This window comes from Diabrotica undecimpunctata, chromosome 1 (genome assembly GCF_040954645.1).
Source record: "Diabrotica undecimpunctata isolate CICGRU chromosome 1, icDiaUnde3, whole genome shotgun sequence".
NCBI lineage: Eukaryota > Metazoa > Arthropoda > Insecta > Coleoptera > Chrysomelidae > Diabrotica > Diabrotica undecimpunctata.
Genome location: NC_092803.1, coordinates 164563464 through 164577327, shown reverse-complemented (window position 1 = coordinate 164577327; position 13864 = coordinate 164563464). Strand labels below are relative to the sequence as shown.

The 13864-nt window shown below is 33.4% G+C and overlaps 1 protein-coding gene across 7 annotated transcripts in view; it reads right to left on the bottom strand.

Moving 5' to 3' along the window:
• ZnT77C (Zinc transporter 77C) overlaps positions 1–13864 on the bottom strand; it is a 102537-nt gene that overhangs the window by 42902 nt on the left and 45771 nt on the right. Inside the window, exon 1 of one of the 7 annotated variants that reach the window (XM_072520415.1) lies at positions 11795–11852. The exons of the other annotated variants lie outside the window; for them this stretch is intronic. The gene's annotated coding sequence lies outside the window, so the exon portion shown is untranslated. Of the gene's footprint in view, positions 1–11794; positions 11853–13864 lie in introns of those variants that run through there. 7 annotated transcript variants of the gene reach the window in all.

The window sequence follows — 13864 nt, the reverse complement described above, 5'->3', positions numbered from 1 at the left end:
AGGGAATACGCTGGACATGTAGCTAGGAGCGATCTAAACAAATGGCACAGATCAATTTTAACCTGGAGACCATACCAACACAAAAGACCCAGAGGCAGACCTCCTATGAGATGGATTTGTTTGGATAGACTTGCAAAAAGAAGATGGTCATTTGGAATGAAGCCTTATAAAAACAACTCCTTGCTAAGAAATTCGAATAGTTGTATTTTTTTTTTTCATTGAAGCTATAAATACCATAATTTTTTTAATCAAAATGTTATTAATTTATTTTATTTCAACTTAAAAAACAACCCTTATTAGTTTGTATGGATGGGTGAAAGTATGTCTATGCCTTAATAGCACATTATGTGTATCTTACAATGATCCAGCATACGCTTTCTGATATCTCCTAAAATATGTGATTGGATTTTTACCATAATTCGATTAGGTTTTAAGCTATGAAGTGCTTAAAGAACCATTTTGTAGGTTTTCTTTAAGGGCAATTAAATTATTTAAAATAATTTTTTGAACCCTTATTTAAGGGTTGTAGTTGAAAGGGCTTGAACGAGTCACTAATCACGAGTGTAAGCAAACTTTGAACAGCCATATCTTAAAACAAAAAAAACCAAAATATTCAGAAAAGCAAAGCCTATATTTTTTTACTCTTTGAAATTTTTCGTATTACTAATACTTTTTAAGTTATTTGGACAAAAAGACATTTTTTTTTAAATTTAAAAAATATCTTTACTTTAAACCAATTTTTTTTTAATAATACATAAATAAAGCAAATTGTAAAGCGGCGAGGATTAATTTCATTTGGGGTGCTAATTAGGGGCTGATTTTTACGATTTTTTTTTATAAAAAAGGCACCAACTTTAACTCGCTTAGTTTTGATGAGTTTTGATAAGCTACATTTTGGCTAGGAATATTTTTTTCAATAAAATACTTACTTTTTGAATTATTTGTGAAAAACAGTTTGAAAACGTGTTTTTTTTTGATGAATATTTTCACTCGCAAATAACTCAAAAAGTATTGACTCAGTGAAAAAAAACTCTATTGAATATAAATTGCTTAGAATTAGTCAGTTTATGTAAAAGCAACCCTGGGCTCAAGTCTTAAAGTGAAGAAGATGGTGAGAGGAACTTAAATCCAAATTTTTGATGCTCACTATCCATAAAGATAATAATAATAATTCACGAATATTAATACTAGGAATAACTATTTAATTAGATTAGATTAGATTAAGAGAGGTGGCCTTTCTGGCTATTCCTCTGCGACCTTTTCAGATCTATTGTGGTCCTCTAGTCCTAGATAACATTCTCTAGCCTGACCCTTTTTATAAAGTCTAGTAACTTCGAGACTGTACCTTCCAAGTAGCTATTTGCCGGTGGATTTTCTTGTCCTAATGCAAAGAACTGCACATTTGCCAGACTGTCACACTGACATAAAATGTGCTCTGCTGTTTCTTCTTCGAGGTGACAGAATCTGCACAGGTCATCATCTGATAATCCCATCAGCTTCAAGTGCCTATTCAGCTTACAGTGCCCTGTTAGAAGACCTAATATGGCCTTGACTGTTTTCCTGTCTTTGCTTATTAGGTCTGCCGTAAATTTTGGCAAATGTTTTCTAATGAACTGTTTCGCCTGTCTTTGTCCTGGTGAATTCCTCCACCATTCTAGAGATTTGTGAGCTACCCACTTCCTTGTAGCCGTTCTTGTTAGTGATTTTGCAAATCCGCAGAAGCTACCGTAACCTTGCTACGGTCTCCTAGTTTATTTAGGGCACATACGCAATCCCATACTAGATTAGAATCGACTTCTACAGAATTGAGTGCCTTAAGCGCTGCCTGACTATCTGTGAAGATGGCAACTCAACAGAACGTTCTTTCCTGCCTTTCTATTTCTTCCACGCAGTGATGGATTGCAGTTATTTCCGCCTAGAAAACTGTCATATCCTTAGATAGACTTACCGGGAAATGTATCCCTTGATTTGTCCCTACTATGCCGGCTCCCATACCCTCCGATGTTTTTGAGCCATTTGTGTACCAGGTAGCAGCAACTACTTTACTACATTAAATCACATCGAATTATTTGCACTATTAAGAATATGTTAACTTATAAAAGTTTCATGTGCTGTTAAAGTCTTAGGTGACATATTTTATTTTAAATAAAGGTTTGCCAATAATTCCAGATGAAACTGATAAACAAAGAAAAACCACAAATATTAGAAAATATAAATAAAACGTGGAATGGAATAAAAATAATGGAATAAATATATTCAGTGGAAAAAGAGTGCATAAAAGGTATGGACATCAGACAGAAAAATAATCGTGTAAATCGTATAAATATCGTGTGTCAAGAACTGTAGCCACATGCAAACCGCCATGACAGTCATGAGCTATTTAAAAAAGGTAAATATTTGGCCCGAGAGATCAAGTTAAAACCGACATAAAGAGTATTGCAGAGACAAGGAAAAATTACTGCTCAGAACTGTACAAAGACACTTCAAAAGATGCATCAGTCTCAGAACACAAGAAACATGCAATCAGAGAGGCAGAACCAATAATCTTACGAGCAGAAGTAGAGAAGGCTCTCAATCAACTAAGAAATAAAAAAATTTCCAAGGATCGATGGCATACCAGCGAAGACTGTGGGCGAGATTGGCGTAGATGTAATACTGGATATGTGCAACATAATATGGATCACAGGTGAGTGGTCTGATGAGTGGTGCGAATCAACATTTATTCCTATCCATAAAAACGGATCAATAACCGTATGCAGCAATTACAGAACTATGGTCCTCATTTCCCATGCAAGCAAAATCCTGCTACATATAACCAATGAATGGCTTAAGAACTTTATATTCCCAGAGATAGACGAAGAACAACGCGGATTCCTATCAGAAAAAAGGAACGCGGGAGCAGATACTGAACACCAGACAGATAACAGAAAAAGCGAGAGAACACAACATACCAATGCTGCTATGTTTCGTAGATTACACAAAAGCTTTCGATTCAGTAAAATGAGATACCTTCTAAAGTATAATGGAAAATATGGGAGTACCTAACCAACTAGTTAACCTAATAAGAAATCTGTATGATAAAAACTCAGCCATAGTTAAAATAAACGGAATATATTCAACATATAAACAAAGAAAGATACAAGATAGGGCTGCATACTATCACCATTATTGTACAACATATATTCTGAATCTATAATGAGAAGTACTAGACGAAAGGGATGAACGAATCACTATAGGAGGCAGAAAAATCAACAACCTGCGATACTCAGATAATATACTTATACTAGCAGCAAATGAAGTCAAAATGATTACCATCACTGAACGACTAAGCCGGATAAGCGAAGAACTCGGACTTCAGATCACAACCGGAAAAACAAAAATATTGATCGTAGACAGAGTAAATAACAATCTACCGCACATACACCAAGTGACAAATTTCGAAGTGGTAGACAGATTTGTATTCTTGGAGTGCTCCCTGATAACCAACAATGGCGATTGCTCCTCAGAAATCAAGCGTAGGTTAGCAATGGCCCTTAATGCTAGCAAACGCAACAGATAAACTGATTAAAATATGGAAAGATCGAACAATAAAAGAAATAATAAGCTGAGGTTGGTCAATGCCCTTATTTTTCCCATTGCTACTTACGCAGCTGAAACATGGACACTCAAAAAAATCGATGGGAATAAGATCGAAGCCTTCGAAATGTGAGTCTATAGAACAATTCTACGCGTGACTTGAACAGAACATAGAACCAACCTGTTCGAAGAGCTTCATATAACAGACAAGCTATTAAAAAAAGTAAAACGAGCATACCTAATTTACTTCGGTCACATAGATAGAAGAACGAGTACCATGGAACTGTTGATAGTAGAAGAAAAGGTAGAAGCCCCAAGACCAAGAGGAAGATCTCCAACACGATGGGCAGACCAAATGAAAAGTCTGGTGGGAAAATTTCTACATGAAGCCGTCCATATGGCACAGGATCGCAGCCAATGAAGGCAGCAAGCCAATAACATTTAGAGTCTCACCACGCCCTGACAAGGGCTCGAGGAATGAGGAGAAGAACGAGGACCAATAATTACACTAATCAAGTAATCAACTGTATTACCTTTTGGACATCGTGAAATAAAGTAACGTTATGGAGTTTTTTTTACTTTTCACTCTTACTATAAACAGATGCGCGTTTAAGTGCAACAAATCGGTGTCATATAAGGAACTTTAAAGATGAGGCGTAGAAAAATAACTTTAAGATATAGGTAGTATAACTAAAAGATGCGTTAAAAAAACAAATAAAAAAAGTGTAGTCCATACCATAGTACGTTCTAATTTAAATCTTTTTAAATACTTAACAATATCTACACTCCGACTGGTTTTCGTAATGAATTGATTGTTATGATTAGAAACATTGACCTCGTCCGATTTAAACAACCAAAAAAATAACAATTTTTGGTAGAATGATCAAGGTATTAATGGATCCCAAGAATTTGCCATATAATTATTTTAATTGTATTTTTGTTTGTCGTAGACCATAAAAACAATAAGGTAAATATGAAGTGTACCTTATAATTTTTAGTCTTATGTCTACAAATTAATTTAATTTAAATAAACAACATTTATTATAATAAATACTATAATGAATGTGTCCCACAAATTTAACTCAACGTTTTAATGCATACTAAAGAGCAGCTATAATGTTTGTAAAAGATGTTATGGAAAATAAATTAAATTAATAAAAAAGTGAAATTTCTCAACTATAAGTGGAGATTTCCTGAGAAATTTCGTTTTTGGAAGATTTCAGCAGTTTAGTGTGAGGATAAGGGAGGTTTTTCTTGGGGCGTCTGGTAAGTTCATTACTGTGTACTCCCAAGACAGTGATTTCATTGCGTATTCGAGGACAGTTATAAAAAGTTTTCACGAAATGGTATACCCTTGTCCAAGTCTAACTCCCTTGCCTTCTTTAATTTTACCTGTTGCTTCATAAAGTTTTACAGTTGTTGTAGTATTACTGGATATGTATTCTATAAGCCTTATGTATCTGTAATTTATTCCCCATTGTTCCAGTCCTGCTATTGTTGATGTTAGTTCTACTGTCTCAAATGCTTTGTGGAAATCGATAAACACCAAGCCTAAGGGTCTAAAGATCACAGATTTTTCTATCAAGACTTTAATTGCCGTAACTTTTTCTGGGACCTGGATATTCTCTTATTTGAAAGAAGTTCCCCTTCCAAGCGTTTAGCACTTAGTTTGGTGAATAGTTGTTTATAAGGGCGACAAATAAAGCTTATCGATCTGTAGTTCTCAAGCTCAAGATGGGATTATGTTATTTTCAAGGCATATATTAAAAAGTCTTTAATCCGTTTTAATAGTGTTTTACAGCCTCTATAATTACGCCGTCAACACATGTTAGGGCTTTGTTATTTTTCATTTCTCTTAACAAGTTTCTGATTTCTTCTTGAGTTATATCGGGCATAAGATCTGATCCTTAGTTAATTATTCTTTTTCGCTAATGCTGTTGCCTGTCCCGTATTTGTTGACTTCTTCACGTACCATATCAGAGCTATTCGACGTTGGTGATTACCATCGGAGATTAACAGACCATGTGTACTCTTAATCTGTGTTACTATTGAGAAGGCTTCTCAATCGTCTGCTGCATGGAATAATTGTCCTGCATTTGATATCGGAGTTCATTCAAATTTGCCATATTATATATGGCAATTAAACTTTTTTTATATTAGTATACAACTTTTGAAGATTACAAAAAATTTTTTTTATATTTTTTTCCATTGTTCCTGTAAAGAGCTGCCAAAAATTTTTCGTCCAAAAATTACTGCTCCATGATGGACGGTTAATCTCTGGAACGGCAAATCTGAAGCATAAAATTCGAGAAAGATTTTAAAAAGAAGTCGCCTTAGGTGATAGTTTACTAGCAAAAATAAAAATTCTTAAAACAAAACGCAATGGCGGACATTTGAAAAAAATGTTTCGAAAAACGTACTTGTGTAATTGAAAAGAACTAGTTTTAAACGTTTTAGATCGTTTGTAATAAGAAAGTTTAAAGTCAGCGAATTTAGGCATATTTCAAATTCCTCTCATTTGTTGCCAAAACTCAAAATCGAAATTTTATGCTGTAGGTAATAAAGATTAGGCTTTAACAATGAACATTCCATAGTGACCGGTCACCGAAAGTAATAAATTTTATTGATCTCATGAGAATCATAAAAAATGACAAAAATTGCGCAATGTTTATTTATTTAACACCTTTATAAAAACCGACTTTATTTGCGACATAATACAAAAATCTATATAATATAAATATATACAATTTAAATGAAAGCTGTACTCGGTCTCTTTAAAACGCATTTTAATTTTTGTCGATAGGACACTCCGATCAAAAGCTATCGAATTCTTACTGTCGAGTTGATTCAAATTTTATTTAAAATTAATTTCGCGCGCGTAACTGACATTAAAAATCGCCGGTCGTTTCAAGCGTTGTTTCTGAGAGTACGGTTCATTCGACACAAAAAGGGCTTAAAAACTTTTTTGTTCAAAATTATCTCAGCTACATTTTTTATTTTAAACATTTTTTCTGCAGAGTACATAATAATATATTTTTTAAATCGATTTTGTCCGTTTTTCCCATGTGTTTCTCATGTTTTTGTACTATAGGAGTGGTAAACTTTTTTGCATCTTATTTGGGCTTTCAAAATTGACATTCTCAGCAAAATTCAGCTTATTCGTATAAGTTTTAGAGATTTAGTGGCATTTTTATCTCTGATTAGAGTAAATGTAAAAGGGAAAAATAAAAACTGTATAACGAAGGAAATTTTAAACTTGATGAATGAAAGAAGAATACTCAAAAACAAAGACAAACTAGGTCGCTGTGTGCTCTGCTTAAATACCTTGCAGCACTTCTTGTAATTGGTTCTGTACGAATGTGGGCGCGGTAGTATTCGCTATTTAAATTTCTGCAGAATTAGAAAAAAGAAATAAACAGAGAAAGAAAATTGGAGGGTACAACACAATATCCATACCAACGTTAATAGATGCAAGTGAAACACAGATGAACAACACACTAAAGGCATATAAAGCAAGTAGCAGAAAAATCAAAAGTATACTGCTAAAAAATGCAACACTTTGTATAAGTCTTATCTAAAAATATAGATGAAATAAAGCTTTTACCTTGCTATATTTTTGTTAACTGAAGATTATTTCTTTTTTTTTTTTCGCAAAAACAAAAAAGATAAAAGAGTTTATTTCTGTGTATTTAACTTTAGTTTATTTGTAATTTTTAGTCATTTTGGATTGTTTTTGATTTAGCCAAAAGTTTAAAATGCCAAGAGTTTGCGGTCGTCTGCAATGTCGTCATTTAAGCGACTTCGAAAAAGTACGCATTGTAGGCATGAAAGAGGCTGGGTTTGGTTTACGAGAAATTTCACGAAGAATTGAAGCTAATCCATCAACTGTGTTAAGAGTTTGGAGGAGGTGGTCCAATAATGAGACTTATCGGCGTCGTATCTGGACGTTCTAGATTATTGCAAGGCCGTGATGTGCGACATCTTAGACTTATCTCAGAAATAGACGGGACAGTGGACATTAAGTAAGAAATAATTTAGTTGCAGCTATAGATAGTTTAGTGTCAAAAAGAAGAATGAACTAAAGATTACTTGCAATAGGAGCGAGAGTTTGCGTTCATTTTTGCTGTTACCTTTCATACCACAGCATAAGGCTCGACGCTGAGAATGGTGCAGAGCTCGGCAAAACGGGAATGGCCAATGTAATTTGTCTGCTTCAGTGATGAATCTAAGTTTTATTTGGGTGGCTCTAATGGGCGCATAAGGGTAAGACGTTTTCGAGGTGAGAGACGTTTTATAGACTTGGTTATTAAACGTCATACAGCAAGACAATCAAGCATTATGGTATAGGGTGCTATTTGTTTGGAAAGCAAATCATCTCTAGTTCTTACTAACGATACTCTGACAGCTCGTCGATATTTTGGTGAAGTACTGCAACCGGTTTTACGTCCTTACTTACAAACCATTCCAAATACCATCTTTCAACAGGATAACGCAAGACCTGATATTTTTCGTGAAACCATGGAGTTCATACAAGAATTTGGTATAGAGATTTGGTATAGAAGTATAGGAGTGGTCATCAAGATAAGCCGGTTTGTCACTCATCGAACATGTGTGAGATATGGTAGGTCTAAACCTAAATTGATTGTCATGTCTTCCAGTAAACTTAGACGACCTGAGCCATGCCATAAGAAGAATCTGGATGAGTATTCCGCAATATGATATAGACCAGTTAATTCGATCAATGCTCCATAGAGTAACTGTATAGAAAACCAATTAGGAGCTCGCTCATTATTAATTTTTCGACGTTTAACAATTTGAAAATTACGTTGCAATTTTTTTTAATTGGCTTTGGATTACTTGATCCATTCAGCCACGATATATAATACATAAATACTGTTTGCTACTATATTAAATATACGGATACTGTATACATATGCGCACATATACACACTTATACACGCACAAACATATATAGGGTTGCAAATTTGTTTATAATGTTATCAAATATTAAGAATATTATAATGTATAATATAATAGTCTCCCGTTTTATACCGCTGTCGCGGCTTTGGGAGTATAACAGGGTAGTCTGCTATATCTAGGGCCTACGGTATACAAGGAACTGACTTCATTTCCGGCAAAATACAAAAATATATATAATATAAATATATACAATTTAAATGAAAGCTGTACTCGGTCTCTTTAAAACGCATTTTAATTTTTTTGTTCAAAATTATCTCAGCTACATTTTTTATTCTAAACATTTTGTTCTGCAGAGTACATAATAATATATTTTTTAAATCGATTTTGTCCGTTTTTCCCATGTGTTTCTCATGTTTTTGTCCTATAGGGGTGGTAAACTTTTTTGCATCTTATTTGGGCTTCCAAAATTGACATTCTCAGCAAAATTCAGCTTATTCGTATAAGTTTTAGAGATTTAGTGGCATTTTTATCTCTGATGACTAGAGTAAACGTAAAAGGGAAAAATAAAAACTGTATAACGAAAGAAATTTTAAACTTGATAAATGAAAGAAGAATACACAAAAACAAAGACAAACTAGGTCGCTGTGTGCTCTGCTTAAATACCTTGCAGCACTTGTTCTAATTGGTTCTGTACGAATGTGGGCGCATTAGTATTCGCTATTTAAATTTCTGCAGAATTAGAAAAAAGAAATAAACAGAGAAAGAAAATTGGTGGGTACAACACAATATCCATACCAACCTTAATAGATGCAAGGGAAACACAGATGAACAACACACTAAAGGCATATAAAGCAAGTAGCTGAAAAACCAAAATTTAGCCAAATAACAAGGTTGAATATAAAAGATAAAAATATACTGATGGCCAAAAATGCAACACTTTGTATAAGTCTTATCTAAAAATATAGATGAAATAAAGGTTTTACCTTGCTATCTTTTTGTTAACTGAAGATTATTGCTTTTTTTTGCAAAAACAAAAAAGATAAAAGAGTTTATTTCTGTGTATTTAACTTCAGTTTATTTGTAATTTTTAGTCATTTTGGATTGTTTTTGATTTACCCAAAAATTTAAAATGCCGAGAGTTCGCGGTCGTCTGCAATATCGTCATTTAAGCGACTTCGAAAAAGTACGCTGTGTTAAGAGTTTGGAGGAGGTGGTCCAATAATGAGACTTATCGGCGTCGTATCTGGACGTTCTAGAATATTGCAAGTGCAAGGCTGTGATGTGCGCCATCTTAGACTTCTCTCAGAAATAGACGGGACAGTGGACATCAAGTAAGAGATGATTTAGTTGCAGCTATAGATAGTTTAGTCTCAAGAAGAACAATGAACTAAAGATTACTTGGGATAGGAGTGAGAGTTTGCGTTCATTTTTGCTGTTACCTTTGACACCAAAGCATAAGGCTCGACGCTGAGAATGGTGCAGAGCTCGGCAAAACGGGAGTGGCCAATGGAATTTGTCTGCTTCAGTGATGAATTTAAGTTTTATTTGGGTGGCTCTAATAGGCGCATAAGAGAATTTGGAAGAGTATAGAAGAGTAAAGAAGAATTTGGTATAGAGATTTGGTGTAGAAGTATAGGAGTGGTTATCAAGATAAGCTGATTTGTCACTCATTGAACATGTGTGAGGTATGGTAGGTCTGCCATGTCTTCCAGTAAACTTAGACGACCTGTGGCACGCCATAAGAAGAATCTGGATGAGTATTCCGCAATATGATATAGACCACTTAATTCGATCAATGCTCCATAGAGTAACTGAGTGTATAGAAACCAATTAGGAGCTCACTCATTATTAATTTTTCGACGTTTAACAATTTGAAAATTACGTTGCAATTTTTTTTAATTGGCTTTAGATTACTTTATCCATTCAGCCACGATATATAATACATAAATACTGTTTGCTACTATATTAAATATACGGATACTATATACATATGCGCACATATACACACTTATACACGCACATACATATATAGGGTTTCAAATTTGTTTATAATGTTATGAAATATTAAGAATATTATAATGTTTACTTCCATAAATAAATATTTAAAAAAATATTTTTCCTTGGTATTGCATTTTTTTAATCATCGGTATATAGAAATATATATTAGACCAGGATATGACGGTTTTCTGCTCAGAATTCTTTTTATATCTTTAACAGTAGGTAGAAAATAGCTCAAAGATTAAAATCTACCCTATGCCAATATGTGCTATTCCCCTGAGGATGGTTACCACCCCAACTCATTGGTGGAAAAAGTTAATTAAGAAAAAATCATGGTGATCGCTAGAATGGTAAATTGTAAAACAAAGAAGTGTTTTAAAGTTTTTTCGTCAATATTTTTGGAGTTATTCGTGACTTAAAGTTTACAAATTACACCTCAAAAAAGCAGGTTTTTAATCGATTTTTTCTGAATAACTGCAAAAATTTATTTTAAAAAGAGTTGCGCCAAAAGGGCTTGAAGATGGTGCTAAAAGTATGCGAATACAACCTTTAAACAATCATATTTCGTTTAATTTTTAGTTTATAGAAATAAAAAAGCTATTTTTTGTATTCTAACGGATTTTTGAAAAATTCCGTAAATAGTTCTTCCGTTCTTTTTATAAACTTTTTCCACTCCCCGAGAAAAAGCAACACGTATTGGGATAGGTTAAATTTTAATCTTTGAGATATTTTTTAACCACTGTCAGAATGTCAAGCAAATCAATGCATATAAAAAAAATCAGAGGTTTTCTACTATTGTTATCTTAGTAGTCCAGTTCAGTAGTAGTAGACTACTAAAGTAATAAAAATTTTATATAAACCTATAAGAATATAAAATATAAAAATCAAGATCAACCATCAAGATAAGCATCAAGAACCAGTAGTATACAAAATTCGAAAAAGGAAACTAAATTAGTATTGACACAATATCAATAGAATGGACCAAAAGAGAGATGGTACAAGAAAAAGACTGAAGATAAAATGGACAGACCAAATAATAGATATAGGAGAAAATGATAAAAAGAGGGAGGAAGAGAAAGAGTATTTAAAAAATACCGAAGTTGGAAATTAACGAAATATATGTAACAATAGTATCAAAATTCTATCACAGACCGATATCAATATTGATATTTATACATTACTCTACCTAATATAAAACTAAACCGAGAACTTTTAAATCATTAGGAAATGACCAAATAGTTGTGTTGTAAAGGCTATTGTATACGCGACTAACTAAATAAATAATTAAAATGATACATACATCAGATAGTAAACATGTTTTATCGCATTTAAACCGAATTCAGAATTTATACCTTGAACTTTTGAATGCCGAAACTACTCACAGACTGACAACCATTCAGTAATCGCTTCTTTATTGCCAATTATACAATAAATGCAATACAATTGTTAAATTTCCGGTGTGTTTGAGTTTACATCGAGTTTATGGGTTCATACGAAGATTCACAATCTGTTTTAAGAATTGCATATTAATTTTAATTAAATCTTATTCATGTCTTAATCACGAATGCCTTAAAAGGAATAGAAAGCTGTGAGTCACTAAAAACAAAATAGGCCAATACTAAATATTTGGTACAATACGGGGAGAATAAGATAAAGAAGAGTTTAAACACAACTACTAAGGACATAAGTATACTGTCCAAGGAAGAAATGGACAAACAAAAAATTTAGAAGTAGAGAAGCAAAAACTTGGGTGCCTTCGATTGGTCAAACAATAAATCAAATGGATAATATACTAGTAGACATCAAGAACATGAAGTCTACAAAAGGTAGTCATAGCTACAGGACGACAGTTTCAAATTCATTTCCTAATCAGAATAAAGATGGAACAAATGATTCATCATCAAAAATTAATCAAAGACAGATGTATAATGGTCTTATTCTGTAGTGCCTATTTATTTCGGGTGTTGGCGACAATCATGGCAATCTGTACTTTGCACGCTGCGCTGCTCTGAAAAGATTTGTGGTTGTTGTGTTAAACCACGTAGATTTTTTAGCCAGGAAATCCTTCGCCTTTTTGATCCTCGTTTTCCTTCTACTTTTTCCTGTAAAATTAGTTGCAGCAATGCAACTGTTGCAGCAATACAATCTTTCGCTGTTTCTCCTAATGTGACTGGGGTATTCGATTTTAGCTGTTTTTATTGTGGTTAACAGCTCTTTTTTGTTGTATTCCTAATAAAACGTCCTAATTAGTATATATAGTGGATAAAATGTAAGATATCTTCAGGATTCGATAGTAAAGTCACATTTCGAAAGTCTCAATTTTCTTTCAGGTAGAGTCTGTAAGAGTCCACGATTAAACTCCGTACATTAGTATATATACAACATACTAGTAACCTGATTTTTATGGGTATTGATAAATCATGACATTTAAATAGCTGAGCCATTTTTTGAAATGCAAATCTTACTTTCTCTATCCTACATATAATTTCTAGAGAATGGTCACAATTTTCGTTGACATTCGTACTAAGGTAGGTGTATGTTTTAACTCTTTCTATTCGTTGATCGTTCACACTGATTCGTCCAAATTGCTGTTCCATCATCATATATATTTTGTTTTCTTAATGTTTAGTGAGTGGAAGCTCATATTTAACTTATTTCTGTGATCATATTCATTAACTACTGGAGAGTTTCGTAATTTTCAGCGAATACCACCGTGTCGTCCGCATATCTGATGTTATTGATGCATTCTCTGTTACTTCGACTTCCGATTTCAATATCTTCTATTTCTTGTTGAGAGACTTATCCTTGAGCAGGCCAAGACCCACCATGGGTTGTGAAGCCAATGATCATGATGATATTTTCAATAGCAGGGGTGATAGTACACATCCCTGTAGGACCCCACGCTTGATTTTGATATCATCGAATTCTCCTACCTCTGTACCGATAGACGATGTTTTAATTCCAGTAAAGATTGCTAAACATTTTTAGATCACGGGTGTTTATTCCAATATTTATTAATATCTCCATTAGAATGTCGTCATCCATCATCAGAAAAGGCATCCATAACCAAATATATCACAAACTGGACATAGACGTTAATGATACACAATTTGGTTTTCGCAAAGGTCTAGGTCAATCAAGATATATACACATGTTTTATTGACTATAATAAAGCATTCGATAAAGTACGACATAAACTATTAATGAATGTCCTGAAATCAAAGAAGATTGACTACAACGACCTCAGGATCATATCAAATTTATACTATAAACAGCGAGCAAAAGTACGTGTTAACGAACAGCTATCAGAAGAAATTGAAATTACATGTGGAGTGAAATAGGGATGCGTATTTTCGCCAATTCTTTTTAA